Raw genomic sequence first — 24,510 nt, 5'->3', positions numbered from 1 at the left:
TAGTAGTATTTGCTATTTGCCAGGCATGACTTTACTATCTTTTCTAGAAGACTATTTTTAAAGTTATATCAAAGTTATACTAAGTGTATTTACTAAGAAATATTAGTCCAGAGAATCTGAGGCCAGAAACATTGACTCTGAGAAGGTCATGGCTCATAACCACTTAGGTTTGATTTGGAGAGAAAGTGTACTGGGGGATTGAACACAAGGGATGCTTTGGCACTGAGCCACATCCCCAGCTCTTAATTTTTTATTTTAAGGCAGTGTCTTACAAAGTTACTGAGAGTCTTGCTAAATTACTGTGGCTGCCCTCTAATTAACAATCTTCATGTCTTAGCCCCCTGAGTTGCTAAAGTTAAGGATTGTGCCATCATGCCCAGCACATAACCACTGGCTTTATTTTTTTTAACCCACTAGTTAAAAATTTTTTTTTTTTGTTATGAGGGGAATGAGAAAATAAACAAGGAGAGAAATGAATTACAGTAGATGGGGTAGAGAGAGAAGATGGGAGGGAAGGGGAGGGGGGATAGTAGGGGATAGGAAAGGTAGCAGGATACAACAATTACTAATAGGGCATTATGTAAAATTGTGGATGTGTAACCGTCGTGATTCTGCAATCTGCATTTGGGGTAAAAATTGGGATTTCATAACCCACTTCAATCTAATGTATGAAATATGATATGTCAAGAGCTTTGTTATGTTGTGAACAACCAATAAAAAATATAAACAAAAGAAACACAAATGGATACATATCAAGCAGCAAGACATTTATACAAGATAATAAAGGAAACGGAGAAGAAAAAAATAAAAATAAATAAATCTTCCATATTCATAAAAAAAATTTTTTAGTTATAGTTGGGCACAATACCCTCATTTTGCTTATTTATTTTTATGTGGTGCTGAGGATTGAACCCAGGGCCTTGTATGTGCTAGGCAAGCACTCTACCACTGAGTTACAACCCCAGCCCTACCCGATAGTTTTGATCTCATATTATTAATCAATTGGAGTTCCTTATTATTAGTAGGCACAAACAAAATACTTGTATTCTGCTCCCAAATCTACAGGGACTTTATTAGAATTGGAGGAACAATATTTTTTCTTTGAGTAGTTAGGAAAATAGGCTTTGTCATTGACAAATCTAAAGGAGCTTGTGATTATAATTGACTTTGGAAAGGAAAGAACAAATTGTTTCCCATTGATGGTGACTTAACTTGGTGTCGGGGATTCTGCAATACATGCAGAGTTACATAATTACTGTTCCTGGAAGGTCCATTAGGTATAAAGATGTAAGTATCCCTTGTTAATTATGCTAGAAAAAAAGCATAACTTGAATCTTACCTTATGAGGAACCAGGAAAGCTATGTTTGGAAATTCTGTGTCCCCAGCAGAACCGGGTGTGGTAAAGATAGACTATTACTGCATGCATATAGGATGCCTCCCTCTCACTGGGGATGTAAGTGATAATATGGTCCTTAGCTTTCAGGACCCTGGGCTAGAAGGGAATCCATCAATCAATGTGTAATGGAGAGCCACAGTGAAAAGTGCTGCAGAGCAGATGTAGAGAGCACAGGGGAGAATACAGACAACTGACTGGGGATGCCCAACTGAAGAAGGCTTCAGCGAGGTGTCACATGAACTAGGTCTGGAAGGGCCAGAAAGTTGGACTCCCAGGGAAAGAAGAAAGGTATTTCTGTCAGAAAGATATACCTGTGGGCTGGGGACGTGGCTCAAGCGGTAGCGCGGCTCAAGCGGTAGCGTGCTCGCCTGGCATGCGTGTGGTGCCAGGTTCGATCCTCAGCACCACATACAAAGATGTGTCTGCCGAAAACTAAAAAAAAAAAAAAAAAAAAAAAAAAAAAAATTAAAAAATTCTCTCTCTCTCTCTCTCTCTCTCTCTCTCTCTCTCTCTCTCTCTCTCAAAAAAAAAAAAAAAAAAAAAAAAAAGAAAGATATACCTGTGAAACTGGCCCCTGACAAGGTGAATGGTCAGGATGGAACTGACACATGGGTGGAGTGGTAGGATTTGCAAGGTAAATGGGTTACAAACACTCTTATATGTTATGTTAAGGAGTTTATAACTTTTATTATCTAGAGATCAGGAAAGTGGAGTTATGGCTTGACATGGCACATCTGTATTGCAACCTCTAGTTTTATAATTAAATAATTTGGGAAACATTCTATATTTCTTTTTCTTGGAGGCCTTATATGTATATAACTGCCTTGAAGGTTCTGGAATGATAAACCCATTTGTTTAATAGGTGGTCTCCCTTACCTTTTTTTAAAATTTTTTAATTCTAATTTGTTATATATGATAGCAGAATGCATTATAATTCATATTACACATATAGAGCACATTTTTTCTTATCTCTGGTTGTATACAAAGTATATTCACACTATTTGTGTCTTTATACATGTACTTTGGTAATGATGTTCATCTCATTCCACCATCTTTTTTTATATCCCTTGCCCCCTCTCTTCCCTTCCTACTCCTCTACCTATCTAGAATTCATCTAATCTTCCCATGCTCCTTCTCCCAACCCCAGTATGAATCAGCCTCCTTATATCAGAGAAAACATTTGGCATTTGTTTTTTGGGGGATTGGATAACTTCACTTAGCATCATATTCTCCAACTCATCCATTTACCTGAAAATGTCATGATTTTACTCTCTTTTATTGCTGAGTAATATTCCATTGTGTATATATGCCACATTTTCTTTATCCATTCATCTACTGACGGGCATCTAGGTTGGTTCCACAGTTTAGCTATTGTGAATTGTGCTGCAGTTAACATTGATGTGGCTGTGTCCCTATAGTATGTTTAGGACATACGATTTAGGGGAAGGAGGCAGGAGAGACAGGTTTCTAAGAAAATTTTAAAAAGAGCCTTTCTCGCCAATCTGTCAGTATTAGTTAGGGACTAGAGGTGGAACCTTTTATAAACCTAAAGACAGCCTGGTACTGGAGGTGAGGAAGTTGAGGCTCTTATTCTGTCTTTACTATTAAATGAGTTTTGTGCCCTTGGCCAATTCACCATGTTTTTGAGATTGACTCATCCTCAAGACCCAGATAATACTGCCTGACCATTCCATGTTAAACACTTAACATATATTAGCTCATTAAGTTCTCAAATTAAACCTGAAGTTAGATTCTCATTTCAGAAATAAGAAAACTGAGAAACTGAAAGATTAAAGAAATCATTCAGGACCACCTTCTAGTAGATGAAGGTGCTGACAGACAAGGATAGGCTGTGTTCAGGAGAAAGAATAGTTTGGAGGCACACAAATGAACAGGGGCAAGTAATCGTCAAGGAATCACAGTACAATCTGGTATGTAGAAGATAAGAATGGAAAAGGTAGGTTTAAACCAGGTTGTAGAGGGTCTTTGAATGCTGTTGCATTTGCATTTTATTCTGTAGCCATTAGGAGTCACTACCCCAATTTCAAATGAGGCATTAAAAATGTTCTCATTCAATGTTCATTAAATCCAAAAATATATACATTTAAACATACACCATTATTTTATGTACCATAAACAAGAAAAAAATCCACATCATCTTATTGAAAGAGGATTTTTAGACTTACTTGGTCATGAATTTCTGGTCTGTTACATTTTCCCTTTTATGCATGCAGAAAAGTAAGTAAAATTTACTGGTAAAGGATTCCTAAAACCCCTTCATATTCAATTCCAACTTTGAATCATTTTGATTCATCATATTTATTTATGTAACAACCATCCTATTGCCTTCAGGAGCATTGATAGTGCAACATTTCTTAAAAATGCCTCATCGTTGTCTTCAAATTTTTCTTCCAAGTCAATGAAACATTCTGTGAATTCCAATACTGGTACTTTTTAAGATTTTTTTTTTTTTTTTTGTACTGGTGATTGAACCCAGGAGTGGTCAACCACTGAACCAGTCCTTTTTATTTCTTTTGTTTATTTATTCTTTGGGACACTATTTATTTATTTATTTATTTATTTATTTATTTATTTATTTATTTATTTATTTATTTATTTATTTATTTATTTATGGTGCTGAGGACCAAACCCAGTGCTTTACACATACTAGGCAAGCTCGCTACCACTGAGCCATGACCATAGCTCTTATTTATTTTATTTTGAGACAGGGTCTCACCAATTTGCTTAGGGCTGCTAAATTGCTAAGGCTGGCTTTGAGCTTGCAATCCTCTTGCCTCAGCCTCTGAAGCTGCTGGGATTACAGGTATGTGCCATTACACCTGGCTGACTAGAAGATTTTTTTTAATATTTATTTTTTAGTTGTAGTTGGACACAATACCTTTATTTTATTGATTTATATGTGGTGCTGAGGATTGAACCCAGGGCCCCGCATAAGTGATACAAGCACTCTACTGCTAAGCCACAACCCCAGCCTCCTGACTAGAAGATTTTAACAAAAATGTTCATATTTCTTCCCAAAATGGCCTTTGAATTATTTGTTCAGTCACACCACCAGATGATTATTAACACCAGATGGTGTTATTTAGTCACATCACCAGATGATAGTCAGGTGAATCCTCATGCAGGCAATGATGGGTGTGTCCTGACTGCAGTTTAACAGAAGTTGCTGTCAATAGCAAGAGACTTTCTCTCTTTCTTTTTTTTTTTTTTTTAATTTTTATTTTGGGCAGGGTGAGGGTTACTGGGGATTGAACTCAGGGGCACTCAACCACTGAGCCACATCCCCAGCCCTGTTTTGTATTTTATTTAGAGACAGGGTCTCACTGAGTTGCTTAGTGCCTCCCTTTTTGTTGAGGCTGGCTTTAAACTCCCAATCCTCAATCCTCCTACATCAGCCCCCTGAGGCACTGGAATTATAGGCATGTGCCACCATGTCCAGCCAAAACCTTCTCATGTTGATGCTAAAATTTTTGTTTATTTATTTATTTGAGGTACTGGCGATTGAACCCGGGGGCACTCTAACACTGAGTTACATCCCCAGTCTTTTGTATTTTTTGAGACAGGGTCCGCTAAACTGCCCAAGATGGCCTGGAATCCCTGAGTTACTGGGATTACAGATGTGGACCAACATGCCTGGCTTGATGCCTGGCTTAAATTAAATATAATGGCCTGCAGAAGGTCACACAGGGGTAAAATTATCAGGACCAGAATTTTAAAGTAAGGAGTATGGTTCCTGGAACTAGACTGCTTAGCTTCCAATCCTAGCTCCTCCACTTAAAAGCTTTGTGACTTTGGGTAAATTTCTTCACATCTCTGAATCTGTAAAATTGAGATAATAATACTAGCTTTATAGAGTAGTTGAGAAGAATAACTACAAAATACTTAGAATAGTGCTTGGCACCTATTAATCTTCCCTCCCCTATACAGAATCAGCTTCTGAAGAGGACTATTTAATATAAACTTGAGGCTCAAAGAGCTCAATTTTTTCATAGTGTCATAGCTGCTCAGCAACAAAGTCCCTTGGGACTTCAGCTCTTTCCATTGTTCTGCATCATCTGCTCTACTGGTCTTACTGGAAGCATGGATACAGGAATGTGAATAGTGGTCTCTGGTCACTATTGCCTCTTCCCTTGCAATCCTGGGAGAGTTATCTCTCTGATTGTTGGATGTGTGTTTTTATTTAAGGTATTTCTAGATGTTGTAGGATGTCAGAATAATTTTGGCCCCAGTACTATCTATCAAAGATTGGGCATGCTTTATGTTTTCCTAGGATTGTTAGCTTTCTGAAATGAGGTTAATGTGCAGGCTTTATTCACCTGGTGAGAATGTTTATTACTAATACTATAAATATAGCAGGGAAGTTATCATAAGCAAAATATAGCAGGAAAACTGGCATTCCATATCCATAGTTGTATGGACCTCTGACCTGAAGAACGGGGTATCTCACTGAGGAGGCTACCACAGTATGCTCTTTGTCATACATGTCTAAGGGCTTCTATATCACCAGGGGATACCTGGTTGACTCTATCAGCTAGGAAAAGATGGAAGAAGTCAAGACAAAGTCCCTGAAAAGCACGATTCAGAGAAGAGCCTCTTCTTTCCTATTCCTTAGTCCCAGGCATAGGCTTAGCTCTTGCAAAAGGCTTTTTCAGAATAAGCTGTTTCTGTAGCCATCTTTCCTTTTCTCTGCATCCCTAGACATGAGGTATAATTCTTTATTGGGGATCGAGTCTTCCTCCATTGTTACTTTACTCTCTTCCTTGTCCCTTTTTATCAGGATCCATTATTGTGAGACTGTACTTTTTCCCAATTCAGAGAAAGAAGGTACAGGCCAACACAGGATACCAGGGCTCAGTTGAGGACCTGAAAAAGAGTCTTCCTCAGCAAAAACAAATGATAACAAACATATTGACCCAAGTCTAAAATGTAGATTCAGTTTCAGAGCCAAAGGACTAAACACAACACAGACAAGAAGTAAACAAGAAACTGATTTGCTGGGACAAAGCCAAGCACAAAGACAAGATAGTCCTGATTTAAGATCCCACAGCATGGAACATTTCTCTCCAAGCTGCATTCCTCAGCAGAATCACTGAGACACTTAGGTGCATCTTCTTTTTATAGCCACGTGCCTCTAGGAAGGTGGAGGCTGTTCTTGAGTAATGATTATTTTTAGCTTGACTCAATGCCATGTGTGGCTATGGCCTGAAATTTAGAGTCATGCCCACCTGGTTTGAACCCTGGCTCTTCTACTTAATTGGTATGTATCATAAGCAAATTTACTTAGTCTCTTTAAGCCTCACTTTCTTTTTTTTTCTTTTTTTTAATTATCATTATTTTTTATTGTTATTCAAAACATTACAAAGGTTACAGAATCACATCGGTTACATATCCACATTTTTACATAATGCCATAATAGTAACTGTTGTATTCTGCTACCTTTCCTATCCTCTACTATCCCCCTCCCCTCCCCTCCCCTCCCATCTTCTCTCTCTACCCCATCTACTGTAATTCATTTCTCTCCTTATTTTTTTCCCATTCCCCTCACAACCTCTTATATGTAATTTTGTATAACAATGAGGGTCTCCTTCAATTTCCATGCAATTTCTCTTTTCTCTCCCTTTCCCTCCCACCTCATGTCTCTATTTAATGTTAATCTTTTCCTCCTGCTCTTCCTCCCTACTCTTCCTCCCTGCTCTTTTCTTGGTTGCTCTCATTATATCAAAGAAGATATTTGGCATTTGTTTTTTAGGGATTGGCTAGCTTCACTTAGCATAATCTGCTCTAATGCCATCCATTTCCCTGCAAATTCCATGATTTTCTCCTTTTTTAGTGCTGTGTAGTACTCCATTGTGTATAAATGCCACTTTTTTTTTTATCCATTCATCTATTGAGGGGCATTGGGGTTGGTTCCACAGTCTAGCTATTGTGAATTGTGTCTTTAAGCCTCACTTTCCACAGCTACAAAGTGGGGAGGGAAATAATACATATTAAAGGACTCTTGTATTAAGAAATTATATAATATAGGGTCAGTATAAGGCATTTTGTTCAGCCCCTGATACACCATAAATAATCCAATAAACTACTTGATGAGGCCTGTAGTGCCTCCCAAATTCATTCTCATACCACTCTCTGATGGTCAACTACCGTTGAGCCACACTGGCTCTTCTGTTCTTCAAAAGACCCAAGTTCTTCCTCACTTAAGGCCTTTGTGCTTGCTTTTCTTTCTGTCTAGAATATATCACCTCCCCCACAACTTCCACATATCTGGCTTCCTCTCATCCTTCTGATATCAGCTAGTTCCTTCAAACAACATAGGTAGCTATGAGCATGGACTCTGAATTAGCTCTACTACTTATTGGCTCTGTGGCCTTGAACTTGTTACTTCTTTATTTTTTTTTATTTTTGACCCTGGGGATTGAACCTAGAGGCATTTTACCACTGAGCCACATCCCTGACCAATTTTATTTTCAAACATGGTCTCACTAAATTGCTTTAGCCCTTGCTAAGTTGCTGAGCCTGGCTTTCAACTTGCAGTCCTCCTGCCTCGGCCTCCTGAGCTGCTGGGACTACAGGTGTGCCCCAGTGCCAACTCATGTTACTTTGTATTATGATTTTTTTATATAGGGTAACAATGTCTCTTTCATTAGACTGCTGTGAGAATTAAGTAATTCATACATATAAAGCATCTAGAATGGTGCTTAGCTTGATGTAGTGACCCTCTGTAAAAGTTATTGCTGTTTGCTGGGTGTTATGGCATATACCTATAATCCCATGGCTTGGGCAGCTGAGGCAGGATCATGAGTTCAAATATAGCCTCAGCAATGATAAGGCATTAAACAACACAGTGAGACCCTGTCTCTAAATGAGATACAAAATAGGGCTGGGGATGTGGCTCAGTGGTTGAGTGCCCCTGAGTTCAGTCCCTAGTACTGCCCCCCAAAAGTGATTGCTGTTGTAATAAAACGTCAGAATCTTGTGGAGAGCCTCCTCAACCACTTTATTTAGCAATCTCCCCCAAACTGATGTGATTATTTACAAATTTAGGTATATTCCTACCATCTTGTTTCATGCTATTTATCCTGCTTTCTCCCCTTCAATTAGATTTATCTGTTTTTTTTTTTCCTCTTCCTCCCATGGTTTGGAATTCACATATTCTGCTTCTATTATTTTAATGATTTGCTTTATCTCTTTTTTTAACCCAAATTCTTTATTTGTAATCTCATGGGGGGGGCAGTACTGGGGATTGAACCCAGGAGTGTTTAACCATAGATCTACATCCCCACCCTTTTAATTTTTTTAATATTTATTTTTTAGTTTTAGGTGGACACAATATCTTTATTTTACTTCTGTGTGGTGCTGAGGATCAAACCTAGTGCCTCATGCATGCTAGGCAAGCACTCTACCACTGAGCCACAACCCCAGCCCCCTTTTAATTTTTTTTTTTTTAAAGAGAGAGTGAGAGAGGAGAGAGAGAGAGAGAGAGAGAGAGAGAGAGAGAGAGAGAGAGAGAGAGAGAATTTTTAATATTTACTTTTTAGTTCTCGGTGGACACAACATCTTTGTTGGTATGTGGTGCTGAGGATCGAACCCGGGCCGCACGCATGCCAGGCAAGCGCACTAACGCTTGCCCTTTTAATTTTTTTGAGACAGGATCTTGCTGAGTTTTTAGGGCCTCACTAAGTTGCTGAGGCTGGTTTTCAGCTTGCAATCCTCCTGCTTCAACCGCCTGAGTCACTGGGATTGTAGGTGTGTGCCACTGGGCCAGCTTCCTTATTTGGAATCTAAAGTAAAACACCACCTCTCTGCTATTTAGAATTCAAGATCTTTAGAAAGTTTTGCTTTAGAACACTATTATACTGTTGGTGGGATTGTACCTTGGTACAGTACTATGGAAATCAGAAGGAGGTTCCTCCAAAGATTAGGCATGGAACCACCATAGGACTCAGCTATCACACACCCACAGTATTTGTCCTAAAGAATTTAAATCATCATGCTGTAGTGACATATGCATATCCATGTTTATAGCAGCACAGTTCACAATAGCCAAACTATGAAACCAGCCTAGGTGTCCATCAATGGACGAATGGATAAAGAAAATGCAGTATATATACACAATGGAGTTTTATTCAACCATAAAGAAAAATGTAATTGTCATTTGCAGGAAAAAGGATGAATCTAGAGATCATTATATTCATCGAAGTAAGTCAAACTCAGAAGGTAAGGAAGATATGTTTTTTCTCATATGCAGATGCTAGAGAGGAAAAAGTAAAAGAAAGGTGGGGTCAGATCTCAAAGAGATCAAAGGGAAGTCAGTAAAGAAAAAGGGCCAAGAGATAGGGAGGGAAAAACTGGCATTTGAATGGAAACTGAAAAGAGGAGGAGAACAATTGGGGAGTGATATTGACCAAATTATATTGTTATATTGTGTGCATCTACAGATATGTAACAACAAATCTCATCATTTATTTACAACTATAATGCACCAATAAAAAAGGTGAAAAATAGAGCAAGTTCTGCTTTAATTCTGTTATTTCCTCTACATTGGTCTTTATTGTTGTCTAATCTTTTGATTCCAATTTGTTTTCCACTCTCTCTTCCCAATTTAGCTGTCATTACTATTTTATACTGTCAGTGCCTTGGAAACCCACATGTTCACCAATTTCTTTCACTACATTAGATATGCATGTTGGTTGGAAGGATAAATGACCACAGAAGTTAAAAGAGTGAACCAAGAATGCAGTATAGCATAGCAAGACATCTATAATAAATGCCACTAGCAAAAGTGGAAACATCATAAGATTTACCTGATCATTACTTAGTATTTAAGTACTGTCTTGTATCTAATCATATTTAGCTAATTCAGTCGATGTTTATGCCCCTACTTAGTGTATAGCCTCAATAGATTACACCAACGAGGCAATAGAGGAAAAGAAGATTCTGGCCTTTGGAAAATCCTATATGTTATAAATGAATAATAAAAGCTAGTGCTTCTTCATTACAGTATCTAGTAAGCACCTACTAGATAAGCACCTACTAGATATGAAGTTATGTATTAGTCAGTGGGAATGACACTAAGACAAAGAAACTGATACTGGTGTTTCCATTCTAGTGAATGAGGTGAAGGAAGGGAAAGCCAAATTAAAATCAGTTAGCAGGAGTTATTTAAATAATAAATGGTTGTGCACACCTATAATTCCAGCAGTTTGGGAGCCTGAGGCAGGAGAATCATAAGTTCAAGGCAGCCTCAGTAACTTAGCAGGACCCTGACTCAAAAAAAAACACAAAGAGGGCTTGAGTTGTGGCTCAGAGGTAGAGTGCTTACCTACCATGCATGAGGGACTGGGTTCGATCCTCAGCACCATAAAAAATAATAAAGATATTGCATCCATCTATAACTAAAAAATAAATATTAAAAAAATACAAAAACAGCTAGGGCTGCAGTTCAGTGGTAGGGCATCCCTGGGTTCTATCTCAGTACTACCAAAAAAAAAAATTTTTTTTTTTCTGATCACCCACCAAGTCAGAGTTAGCTATAGTAGATGCTAGGAATACACCACAGAATGAAAACAAAAGTCCCTGTCTTCATGGAGTTTACAGTCCTTTATGGGAAAGACTGAATATAAGAAAAATATAAGATGCTATGGAGAAAGAAATGCAGGAGTAGAAAGTGTATGTGTGTAAGGTACAGTTTTAAGCAAGGTAAGGAAGGCCTCTAAAAATTTGACATTTAAGTGGAAACTGAAAAGAGGAGGAGAAGAACCATGTGGCTTCTGGAACAAGAATGTCACGAAGAACTGCTAGGACAAAAGCTCTGAGTCACAAAGCACTTGGATAGCCCCACTATGGGGATTGTGATAGAAGATGAAGTCATAGATTACAGGGGAACAGAAAACTTGGGCCATTTTGAGAAATGTCATATTGACTGAGTGAAATAACATTAGGAAAAAATTAAATGTTAAAATGATTAAATAAAATATGGGTTGAATTATATGTCTGAAGCCAGCTGGGCAGCATACACTTTATATCAGAGAGAGAGAGAGAGAGAGAAAAGAGGCATGAATACCCCAAACACTTTTCCTTGTACTATTTTGTTTTTATCCATGTCTCAACTAAAGGTGATTTATCTTACATGATTTTGGAGTTTTTCCTCCCAAATTTTGAGGTATGAGAAGTTTTCAATTCCAGTAACAGTAGAATAGCTTATGTTAGATCAAATCTTGTACAGGAAAAAAATTATAAACTTAAAATATGTAAAATAAGTGTCTGAAATCACCAAAGAACAACCAGACAGAGTAGGTAAAAACTAGAGAAATTTTGATTTTTAAAATACAGGAAAGATATGTATCATATCTTGCCTTCTGAAGGTATCTTTCAGTGTACACAAGGAACAGTAGTAATTAGAAGCCAAGCAGAAAGTTGCACATTTGGCCTAAAGAGTTTGAGATCTACAGAGCAACTAGAAATTGAACAGAAAAATCCTGGAAGTCGGGAACAACAAAAAATCTGTGACTAAACACAACTGATAATGGTACAGCTACTTGTATGGTATGCACAAGGCCCTGGGTTCAAGGCTCAGTCCCTAGCACTGCAAGAACAAAAAGATTTAGTTGACCCTTGTACTCTGAGTAAGACTTTCAGGACAGAAGGAGGAAACAAGGAAGGAGAAACTGCTGAACTTTTAGCTGCTACCCACCACCAGGAGACATGTTGCAGTTTGAGACCTGCCAAATTAGAACAGTTTGGTCAACACCTTGAACTTTCCATTGAAATCTAGAGGAGTACAACCTAGAATAAAAATTGTGTCCCCACACTTAGGGAATGACCATAGGACTGGGCACCATACCAAAATAGATCTGTTTCAAGAAAACTGTAGATTAATCCTCCATAAATTCAAAGTTATCCTTCAGAAAATGCCTGCTAAAACAGAAATCACTCTGCAGAGAAAGATAACAGGACCAGAATCTCCTCGATGTATCATGCTCAACATTTGAAGAAGCACTTCCAGCTGGGCCCAGTGTCACACATCTATAATCCCAGTGACTTTCATGGTGGAGGCAGGAGGATCACAACTTGAGGATAGCCCCTGCAGTTCAACAAGATCCTTGCTAAATTGCATAGGCTAGCCTCAAAAGAAAGAAAGAAAGAAATAGATAAATAAGGACTAGAATGCAATGCAGTGGTAGTGCCCCTGAGTTCAAGCCTCAGTACCACAAAAACATTTTTTTAAATGAAACTTTTCCAGTATGTCTTTTTATATGCAAGAGAAAAATCAGTTTTTAGAGACCCTCTAACAACCCACATGTTGAAATTAGCAAAGACTTTTAAAAACTATGATAAACACGTTAGGGTCTACAGTTAAAAAAAAAATGGATGTAATAGGTGAACAGATGGGAAATTTCTGAAGAGATTTGGAAATTGAGGGCTGTAAAACAATAGAAACTTTGGAATTAAAAGTTATAGTATTCAGTAAACTAATTGGTGAGAAGAATAGAAGACAGAATGAGGGAATATGATAGACCAAGATAAATCATTCAAACCAAAGAACAGAGAAAAAGATTGGGAGGAAAAAACACCAAAGCTCAGTGATTTATGGACTAGTGTCAGGAAATCTAACTTGTAGTGGAGTTCCAGAAGGGGTAGGGGAAAGGGAGAAAAATACTTGAAGAAATATTAACTAAATTATTCCAAATTTTATCATAAATAGCAACCCACAGATCCTGGAATTTCAGTTAATTTCAAATAGGATCAACACAAAAACATACCCAAGCTCATTATCATCAAGGTGCTAAAAACAAAGATACAGAAAATATCTTCAAAGTAGTTAAGAGAAGAAACACACACACACACACACACACACACACACACACACACACACACACACAGTTTCTTCCAAGGTGATAGCTGCTTTTATCTGAAATAATGGAGACTACAAGATGATGTAGTGACATCTTTACAGAAAAAAAAAAAAAAAACTATTATCCTAGTTTCTATACCCAGTGAAAATTTCTCTTTTTTTTTCTTAAATATAAAGGCAAAATAAAATTGTCATTTTTTTTTTTTAAACTGAGAATGTGTTACGAGACAACTCAGAATATAAGAAATACTACAGGCCCCTTGAGACCAGGAACTGTGGCTGTCATCCTATGTACTTCAGCCTAACACAGTCTCATCATTATAGGAATGCATTTTTCTTCATGCTCCATACATACTTGCTAGGTATAAGGCATGATACCAAGACATTAATTTTATTTCATATCCTCAGAACAGCCTAACAGGATAAGCATATTATTGTCTTTATTTCTCAAGTGAAGAAAGAAGGCATAGAGAATATAAGCGGTGATACAGTAAAGTGGTGCATCATCTTAGCTATGTCCAGTGAAAAATTCTTTTTAAATATGAAAACAATTTTTTTAAATGCATTGCTGAGGATGGGACCCAGGACTTCACACATACTATATCCTAAGCGAGCTGTCTACACCCCCAGAACTTTTATATATATATATAAATTTTTTTTTAAAGCTGAGAAACTGTGTTACCAAACAACCCCTAATATAAGAAGTACCCCAAAGAAGTACTTCAATAGTGTGTACCTCTGTGGATACAGAGTTATTTCAAATAAATTATAATGATATAAGAGAATGGCTGTGAGAAGGAAGGCTGGAACTGAGTTATCAACAGGTTTTAAAGATCTGGCTTACAGGATTGGGAAATTGTGTTATATTATCCATGCAACTCTGTCTTTTAGGGCCATCCATCACACCATTTCCCCTCATCTACTTTTATACCATTTATTCTTATTGGGGTGGGGGGAAGCAGCACAGCCTTGCATTCTGTGTTTGAAGTCTGACTCTGCCAGTGTCATGACCAAGGCATTTATATAAGGAATGCAAGGATTAACATTTGGAAACAGTGCAATTCATTGAATTAAGAAAACAATGGAGAGCAGCAGCAACCAGGCAGCACAGCTTTGGAAGGCTCAGGTGCCCACCAGGATGCCCAAAAGAAAGGTCAGCTCGGGTGAAAGAGGAGCCCAAGAGGAGGTTGGCCAGGTTGTCAGCTAAACCTGCTCCTGACAAGTCAGATACCGAGCCCAGGAAGGTAGTGGGCAAGGCTAAATACTCAGACAAAAATATTCAAACAAAAGAGAAAAGGATAGCAAAGGGAAAACAGGCTGAAGTGGCTAACCAAGAAACAAAAGAAGATTTACCTGCAGAAAATGGAGAATTTGAAAATGAGGAGAGTCCAGCCTCTGATGAAGCAGAAGAGAAAGAAGCCAAGTCTGTTAATAATATGCCATGTCTTTTTTATCAACTATTTTGTAAAAGCAAGTTTTTTAGTGGTTCTAAAAACATCTCTAAAAAAGAGGGAATCCCACCTCCTCTCATTTTTTTTAAGTGTAAGTGCATTTTTTTAAGAAGTGAAATCATTTGCCAGTTATTTAGTTTGGGATACAACCATAAAACAGTGGGATATTGAATTATGGACGGCTTGGACCATGTCTGGTATCAGCTTAACACTTCATAAGCGGGGAGTTAGTTTTATATCCTACAATACAAAGCATATTAAATGGCAGTTTGGAGTCACAGTCCTGCATTTAATGTCTTGAACATTTTAAATTACTTCTATTCCTGTGTTTTTTAATAGAATTTCCTATAGAATTTTTAATAGTGGTTTCCTAAAGAAGACCACTCCTGGATTACTGCTGTCAAATTATGTGTACTCTGTAACATCTTCGGTCATAGTTTTCCTAATAATTTTTTTATGTGATGTGAAAGATGGAAAATTTGAGTATGTAGTATGTATGACAAAGTTATCAATTAATGAGACCTAAATAACAGCAGCATTCAAAGATAGTGGTATTCGCTATTCTCTTAAGGATAATTTGCCTCCAAATTTAAAGCTGGAAAGTCATTGGAATAACTGAAAAGAATCAGTATAAGTCTTTTTTTGTCCCCATCCCTATTTTGTATTTTATTTAAAGTCAGGGTCTCACTGAGTTGCTTAGTACCTTGCCATTGCTGAGGCTGTCTTTGAACTAATGATCCTCCTGTCTCAGTCTCCAGAGCCACTGGGATTATAGGCATGTACCACCGCTCCTGGCTAGTATAAGTCTCTTTAGATTTATGGTACATGTGTTAAGAATTGTGTACAAAGTGAAATGTCTCAATATAGCCAATAAAATCTCAGTTATGAAGACTAATGGAGACAAATCACTTGATCGTATGATTTTTTTTTCTTAAAAAGGAGCAGAAGGGAACTTCAACAGGGTGTTAGAAATATTTGGCATCTTGGGGCTGGGATTGTGGCTCAGAGGTAGAGCGTTCGCCTAGCATGTGTGAGGCATTGGGTTCGATCCTCAGCACCACCTATAACTAAAAAATAAGTATTAAAAAATATTTGGCATCTTGGGCTGGGGAAGTGGCTCAAGCGGTAGTGCACTTGTCTGGCATGCGTGCAGCCCGGGTTCGATCCTCAGCACCACATACCAACAAAGATGTTGTGTCCGCCAACTAAAAAATAAATATTAAAAATTCTCTCTCTCTCTCTCTTTCTCTCTCTCTCTCTCTCTCTCTCTCTCTCTCTCTCTCTCTCTCTCTCTCAAAAAAAAAATATTTGGCATCTTGTTGTCAGTAGTGTAATATGGGTGTCTATAGTTCTCAGAACCCCCTATCTGAACACCTAAAATTACACTGTGTGCCTTTTATCATAAATATGTATACCACAAATTTTTAAAAAATATTTGTCTTTTAGGTTGACACAATATCTTTATTTTACTTTTATGTGGTACTGAGGATCGAACCGAGTGTGTCTCATGCATGCTGGGTAAGCGCTCTACCACGGAGCCACAACCCCAGCCCTACTTCAAATTTATAAAAAAGGAAAAAAGGCTTGTATACTAATGTTTATAGCATGTTTATTCACAGTAATCAAAAACTAGAAACAACTCAAATAGGCACTGTATTTTTCAGTTGCAGAAGTCATATTATTTTCAAATATTCAAGTAATACATGTAGGCCCCAGCCATACTTTGTTTAATTCTCTTATGAATCTAAAGAGGAAGGTTGTTTTTATGTTAGGAAGTGGGGTTCAAAAAATTGGTCTTATTCAAGATGGTGGCATTATGAGAGGTAGGTCATCTTTTACCATGATGGTAAATAGTGACTATCCATTCAACTCAGAACCCAGGTTGCCAGAATCCCATTCTAGAGCTAGGCAACTTCTCATTGAATTAACAGAAATTTTGGTAAAAATTCACTTCTCACTATTATCAGCCGGTAGGAAATCTGTTATGTTTGTCAACTTGTTGATAAAACCCTTTTCTAAAGAAAAGCCTTACCTGTCTTATTTCCCTGTAATTTTGAGTTTACAGTTAACTAGGAGGATGCCAAGGCAAGGAGATGGCCAAAGATATTTTAATTAAGTCAAGAGAGACTTGCTTTTAATCAGGTCTTCAGTGTTGCAACTTCTAGAAAGTATCTTGGGATCTCTTGATCTTGCCATATCAGCACTTTAATTTGGTACTCAGGATAAGTGTTTGGAGAGTCAGTGATAAACTAGCTAGCTTCCCTGTGGAGAATACTAAAGCCTGTGGAGATCAAGTCTCAAATTAGTCTACAAACATGTGCGATTACAACTGGAAGTAATGTGTACAGGAGTTATAGAGTAGATGGTTGAGAAATCTGAATAGTCTTTTTTTCCCCTTTGTTCTTTTTAGATATACATGATAGTAGAGTGTATTTTTTCTTTATTCTTTTTTCTTTTTTTAGAGAGAGGGAGGGAGAGAGAGGGAGAGAGAGAGAGAGAGAGAGAGAATTTTTAATATTTATTTTTTAGTTTTCGGCGGACACAACATCTTTGTTTGTATGTGGTGCTGAGGATTGAACCCGGGCAGCACACATGCCAGGCGAGCGCGCTACCACTTGAGCCACATCCCCAGCCCCAGTAGAGTGTATTTTGATATATTATACATACATGGAGTATAACTTACTCTGATTAGGATTCCATTCTTGTGGTTGCACATAATGTGGAATAGACAGTCTTAAAAACTTATTCATTCTGATTTTTCTTGTTTGTAGTGAGCACTTACTGATGGTCTCCCCTGAAGCATCCCCTCTTCCTCCCTCCTAGCATCACCTTAATTTCTGTTAAGACAGCTGTGTGGGTATGAGGAAGCTGGCTCCATCTACCGTATACATCCAGTGTGGCCAGGAAGCACATTCCGTTCTCCTGGGATTGATTATTTGGATTGGATATGTAACCTAAGCAGGTACAGCCTGAATGTATACTAGTTGGTGTGATGTGTGGATGTAGATCTTTATTCTGCCGTGATTTGGTTAATATAAAAAATGATGATCAATTTTATGATCTCACCCTGGGCTTACAAAGAGGTTCATACTATTACAGATGAACAGTTTGGATGAAGGGGAAAGATAAGCTATGCCGTTACATTAGATCTACTCTGAGGATTGAATGGGATCTTCACTACAAAGTACCTGTAGAAAGTCTGGAATAAAATATAAATGAAGTTTTAAAGACTCTGAATTACTGATGACAAAACATACACAGAATATCCCAAGAAATAGAAATGTATTGGAATGATACTTCTACCCCAGAATAAAAGCTCAGAAAATTGAAGGAAGAGTTTTAGTTATCAGGGCAACTCTGGTGGACTTGGGCACACAATCATATTTCAGTGTCCCCAGAGTTCTTTTTGTGTCTCTCTTGCTTATCTGTTATTGGCTTTCTTTTCTTGTGTAGACAAGCTTTCTCCAGAGATAGGAGAGGTCACCCTTAGCCTCCAGTCTCTGACCCAAAAAACAAGGTTCCTTCTCTTGCAACTCCAAATTAAAATCCTAGGGTAGGACACACAGCTTGGGTTATACTTCTACCCCAGAACTAATCAGTATGACCTAGACACTGGAGAACCCTAGTAGTCAGCCTAGGACTACATTTGTTCCACCTGACACTGCCAGGGTACGCGTGCGGTGGTCTGAGGGCAGCCCCACCCTAAAAGCAATTTCCCCCAAGAGGAAGGGAAATGGTGTTGAGTAGTAAAACACATGTCCATAGTTACTTAGTATTGCTTTTTGTCCCAAGCAGATTGTTTCTCCTTATCTCTCTAATGGGATGGGGGAAGGGAAAGTAAGATTAACAGGGGAAGAGAAAGAAATGAGAATTTCATTGTGTATTTACTGTGTAGTAAATAAAATTCCCATGCATCCACCTATTATATCTTATTTAATATTTATTATAATACTGTGAGGTAATTAATATGCCCATTTCAGCCAGAAACAAGCTTAGCCTAAGAAACTAACCCAGGACCATAGAAGTAATAGAGCTGGGAGCTGAAGCTGGGTCTACTTTTCTCCAAAGCCTACTGTGCTTCTGCTGTACTATGGTCTTCAAAAATAATTGGGCTAGGGACTGGGGCTAGGGCTCAGCGATAGAGCACTCACCTAGCACGTTGGAGGCACTGGGTTCAATCCTCAGCACCACATAAAAATAAATAAAATAAAGGTATTGTGTCCAACTACAACTAACTAAATAAATAATTGGGCTGGTGCTGAGGCTCATCAGTAGCACACTTGCCTGGCATGTGTGCAGCTCTGGGTTCAATTCTCAGCACCACATATAAATAAATAAAGTAAAGGTCTATTAACAAATAAAAAAATTTAAAAAAATAATTGGGCTAAACATATCTGGTTAACATGACAGGCCCCCTTATTCCCTTCTGTGAACTCCATTTTGTGTCCCATCCAAGATTCTCATGCTGAAACCCTAATCCCCAATGTGATAATATTTGGAGGCAGGGCCTTTATGAAGTAATTGGGTCACCAGAGTGGAGCCCTCAGGTTGCCATTAGTGTCCTTATAAGAAGAGACCTAAGAATTTGCTTCCTCTCTGTTCTCACCATATAGGAAACAACAAGAAGGCAGCCATCTGTAAATGAGATCTGGTGCCCCCTTGATCCTGACTTTTAAGCCACCAGAGCTGAGAACAATGGATGTATGTGGTTGAAGCCACCCAGCAACTCAATCTAAAATACCTCCCTAGTCACTCCCCACCGACTCTCCCCATCACAAGCCTAGATTAGAATCTGAAACCTGCTCCAAACCTGGTCTCATCCCACAGTAGACAAAGGAAGTGTTCTTTTAAACAAAAATACTTGTGATTGACCTAAAACTTTAGAACACACTTCTAAACATGACTTTTTACTTAAAAATGAAGAAAAAATAGAATATGAGCTATTATTTTTTATCTGAACCCTACTATTTACTAACTATGCAGTATATTCTGTGTCTCAGTTTATTTGTCCTTAGAGAGGCTCATGATAGAATCTAGCTCATAGGAGTTATTGTGAGAATTGAAAGAAATTTAATATATAAAGTGCTTAGAACAGTATCTAATACATAGCAAGTAGTATATCCATTTAATTTCTTTATTAGAATTAGTGCTAGTAGTAGTAATAGCAGTGGTGCAATAGTAATAATAGTAGTAGTAATAATAGTAGTAGTAGTACTGGGTATTTAACTTAAGGACTCTTTACCATTAAACTACATCCCCAGCCTTTTTTATTTTATTTAATTATTTTGGTACCAGATATTAAGCCCAGGGACACTAAAGCCACATTTCCAGGCCTTTTTTTTTTTTTTTTTTTTTTTTTTTAAAGAGAGAGTGAGAGAGGGGGACAGAGAGAGAGAGAGAATTTTAACATTTATTTATTTTTTCTTAATTCTCGGCGGACACAACATCTTTGTTGGTATGTGGTGCTGCTGAGGATCGAACCCGGGCCGCACGCATGCTAGGCGAGCGCGCTACCGCTTGAGCCACATCCCAGCCCTCCAGGCCTTTTTTATATTTTATTTTGAGACAGGGTCTCACTGAGTTGCTTAGGGACTCGCTAAGTTGCTGAGGCTGGCCTTGATTCACGATTTTCCTGCCTTAGCCTCCTGAGACACTGGGATTACAGGCATGTGCCATGATGCCTGGCTTATTTTTTCATTTGGAGACAAGGCCTCACTAAGTGGCTTAGGACCTTGCTAAATCACCCAGGCCAGCCTCAAACTTGTGATTTTCCTGCTTGGACCTCCCAAGTTACTGGGATTATAGGTGTGCCCTCATAATAATAATAATATGAGTAGCAGGCTCATATTAATAGACTCTTCTGCTTACTGACAAACCAGGAAGACTTCTTGCCTGAGGAATCTTCATTGTGTTGCTTGGATTCACATCCAGAGCAAAGGAGCAAACCCATTATACTATAACCAAAGGCAGAAACAAACTACTACTTATGGACTTGGGAGCACAGTTGTAAGGGGAAAACAGTCTCTTTACATATCTGGTCCTGTATAAGCACATTTGATCAACATTTCCCCATATTTTAAACATAGAGTTTAAATCAGTTTCCCTCTATCACAATGGGCCATGGATGAGTCTGGAATGTAGAGTTTCCATCTCTGAGGTACTGAAGCTGATTTGTTAGAAGGCTAATACGTATAGTGGGAGGGTCTGCATATTTGAGGCAGGGACCAGAAACCATAGAAAGCCTGTGTGTGCAGCTTCAGGATAAAATGGAATATGATTTCCTCAGTGAGATGTGGGGCAATTGGCAGAAGTTCAGTGTTACAAGGCCCCTACAGAGAACCTGAAGAGTAATCTGTTTGACACACATCAGTCAGTGGGGCAAAGAGGGAAATGGAAGGTTTACCAATGACTATGTAAACTTGGTAAATTTTGGGTCACCCAGTTTTGGGGACCCTTCTCTGACCCTCTCTAACTCACTTCAGAGTAGTACCTGATTCTTGAATTGGATCTGAAACTCATTTGTAATTGATAAATCTTGAGATTTTGCCTCTGTATCAATGGGCATATTGGAAATTATGCTTCTGTTAAGTTCTTCAGTAATTGTAGTCTGACTTTTGTATGTCTCTGTAATTTTACTATGTGTTTGCTATATACTAAATGACTTTTCATGTTAAACAATTTAAAACAAGTATTTCAGCCATGTGAACAACTACTTCAAAATGAAAGTGAATAGTCATAGCCAGGTACTACAACACAAGCCTCCAATCCTAGCAACGGAGGCTGAGGCAGAAGGATCTCAAGTTCGACGCCAGTCTGGGTGACTTAGCAAGACCTTGTCTTAAAAAAATTAATTAAAAGGGTTCAGTGCCCCTTGGTTTTATCCCCATTGCCACCCAAAAAGAGAGATTGAATAGTTGTGCCTTTGCTTTCAAAATGTTCAGAAAATGGACTGAGAGTATATTGTAGTAGTAGTAACTGAATTAAAATATCCAAACAATCCAGAGTATACAGTTCATGGGCTTTCCTTTGTTGCAAATGTCCCTGGGTATGTGAAATAGAGTTTTCATTACATGCTGTAATTAATACAACAGTTAAATAGATGATGCTGTTCTTGTTTTGAAGATTCAACCTAGAAACAGCATTCTAATATTTGTTTTCCTTCCTACCCCCATGCCTTATTTTATGTTTAGAATGTTAAGAACTGCAGCATATTCTTTCTTAGTTCTTAGTTCCCTGGTATGTCACCCACTAAAAGATAATGGGTATCACCTTTGTAACTTCTCTAGTACTATGTGTCTCCTTTTGTTATGGAACTTATCTCCTTGTATTAACAGTTACATATGATCTCTCTACAACTCCACTAGAATATCAGAACTTTGGGGAGAGGGATTTTAAAAAATTCATCTTTGTACTTTTTAGCATTCAGCACAACCCACCACATTATAGGTTTTCTTTTTCTTTTTTTGGTACTGAGGATTTAACCTAAGGGCACTTAACCACTGAACCATATCCCCAGCCCTTTTTGGTATTTTATTTAGAGATAGGGTCTCACTGAGCTTGGGACTTGCTAAGTTGCTGCGGCTAGCTTTGAACTCACAACCCTCCTGCCTTAGCCTCCTTGAATAGATCTTTATCTTACACATTAAGAGATTGATGATTAGTAAAGTAGAACAACTTGACTAAAACATCTAGGAAGTGGCAGAACTTGGACTAGAAACCAGAACTTTAGAACTCTCCTCACCCCCAAGTCTTTCCGTTAGAGAAAATATTTGCTAACTTAATGATAAGGTTCTACACAGACATATTTTATAATGAGTTCAGAAATGGCACAACAAAAGCAAACCTGTGCTAAGTATAGATTATATGTATTGTAGTCTCTTTAAAATTTTGTTTTTCTTTGAAGGCTGATGACAGGGTCATGAGATTGGAGAGACACAATTGTAAAACTGTGTGGAAAATATGTTTTGAGGAAGTGGTATTTTTGGATTACAAAACTAAATTGGGATCAACTTGACTTTTTAAGTCACTTGTTGGAATGTATGACTAAAATTGGCCTGTTAAATGTGTAATAATACAGTATAGGTTCAATCAAACTCTCTGATTTTATTAAATCATTACAAAAATTGGGTCTCATGGAAAATTAATAGGGACTGGAATACTTTTAAATGTAGAAGTCTCAGATTCTAGCCAGGCATGATGACACACGCCTGTAATCCCAGTGGCTCACTCAGGAGGCTAAGGCAGGAGAGGAGAATCGCAGGTTCAAGGCCAGCCTCAGCAATTTAGGCCTAAGGAATAACACAAAACTTAGGTATCCACCATTGAACCCTAAGAGGCTGGTCAAATTTATTTGAAATTTCTTCCCATATCCTCGACCAAGACATGTTGTTTCAGATACAGTCCCCATTTGCTCCGGGAGCTCTGGAAGCCTCTGAGCTCTCTGCCCCTCACCTGTTGTCTCTGGTGGGTCTAAAGCAGAGGCAGGTGGGTAGGAGGTAAGACAGACAGACAGACTTAATAATATGAAAGGACTTTGCAAACTCTAAAGAATGGTATTCTGAACAAAAGCCTAGTACAGAGCTGACATTCTGTAAAAGTGTGTTGGGTGAAGAGTAGAGGAAAGAAACAGATACTTTGGGCTGGGGATGTCGCTCAAGCGGTAGCGCGCTTGCCTGGCATGCGTGCGGCCTGGGTTCGATCCTCAGCACCACATACAAACAAAGATGTTGTGTCCGCCGAGAACTAAAAAATAAATATTAAAAATTCTCTCTCTCTCTCTCTCTCTCTCTCTCTCTCTCTCTCTCTCTCTCTCTCCTCTCTCTCCTCTCTCATTCTCTCTCCTCTCTCACTCTCTCTTTAAAAAAAAAAAAAAGAAACATACTTTCTGCTCAGGCCATAATTTATATTCTTTAATTCCAGTCTGTATATTATCACTATAAAATTTTATTTTATATGGTTATTTTATGGTTAAAGTAAATTTTTATAAGGTTTACATCATGTGTCTAATTGTCACTGGTATAAATAGTAGAGATAACTGGGCTTGGAATGCAAAGTCTTCAAAATTTTTTATTTTTTTCCTACCTTTTGGGCAAAAACAGCTGTCAAACTATATTTAGGAAGTCTCATGAGTCCTTCAAGTGACTTCACTAATGGTCATAAGACAGTTCTCTCTCCTAAGAATTGTTGTTTGAAGTTCCTTGTTCATTCAACAAACACCTGCTCAGCACCAACTCTGTATGTGAGCCAAGCACCAAAGGCAGAAATACAGAAGCAATGACAAGGCTGTCCCCACAGGACTCCCAATGTCCTGAGTGGTCATAAATACAATATTGCTGGGAAGAATGATGTTTGAAGCGTGACCCAAGGTTGTCCTGGAAGGAGCTCAGGGAAGGGATCAAATGAGGGAAAGAAAAGGGCCAGCCTCTCAAGGCCCAGCCTTGTCCATCAGCCTCAGAGCTCTTTGGCCACCATAGCTCATGCACATCTTTACATTAGCTGTGTAGTGTCCTCATGGGATCACCAGTATCAGGCAGATGACATTCTCAAACTCAGAAGTGTTTGACTCTAAATCCCTAATCCTTTTCATTAGACTACTGTTTTTTTCTAATGGTTTTAAAAATAATACATACACTGTAGTAAACGTTCCCTTGTAATAACAATTTTCTTGTGTTATGGGACTCAGTATATATATCCAGATTCTCTTGGCTCTTCCTGCCTCCGAGGCCCCATTCAAGTGGTTGGTGGAGTGTGTCTAACTCCCTGCTTTGCTCTGTTTCCCAGCACTGTT

The 24,510-nt window shown here is 38.3% G+C and overlaps 1 protein-coding gene and 1 pseudogene across 2 annotated transcripts in view; both read left to right on the top strand.

The window, feature by feature from the left end:
- Positions 1-24,510, top strand: part of Gab2 (GRB2 associated binding protein 2) — a 181,411-nt gene that overhangs the window by 25,328 nt on the left and 131,573 nt on the right. The gene's annotated exons all lie outside the window — the stretch shown is intronic.
- LOC144377143 (non-histone chromosomal protein HMG-14 pseudogene) lies at positions 1,903-23,508 on the top strand (annotated as a pseudogene).

The sequence above is a fragment of the Ictidomys tridecemlineatus genome, chromosome 4 (assembly GCF_052094955.1).
Source record: "Ictidomys tridecemlineatus isolate mIctTri1 chromosome 4, mIctTri1.hap1, whole genome shotgun sequence".
NCBI lineage: Eukaryota > Metazoa > Chordata > Mammalia > Rodentia > Sciuridae > Ictidomys > Ictidomys tridecemlineatus.
This window is presented reverse-complemented; position numbering and strand designations above follow the sequence as displayed.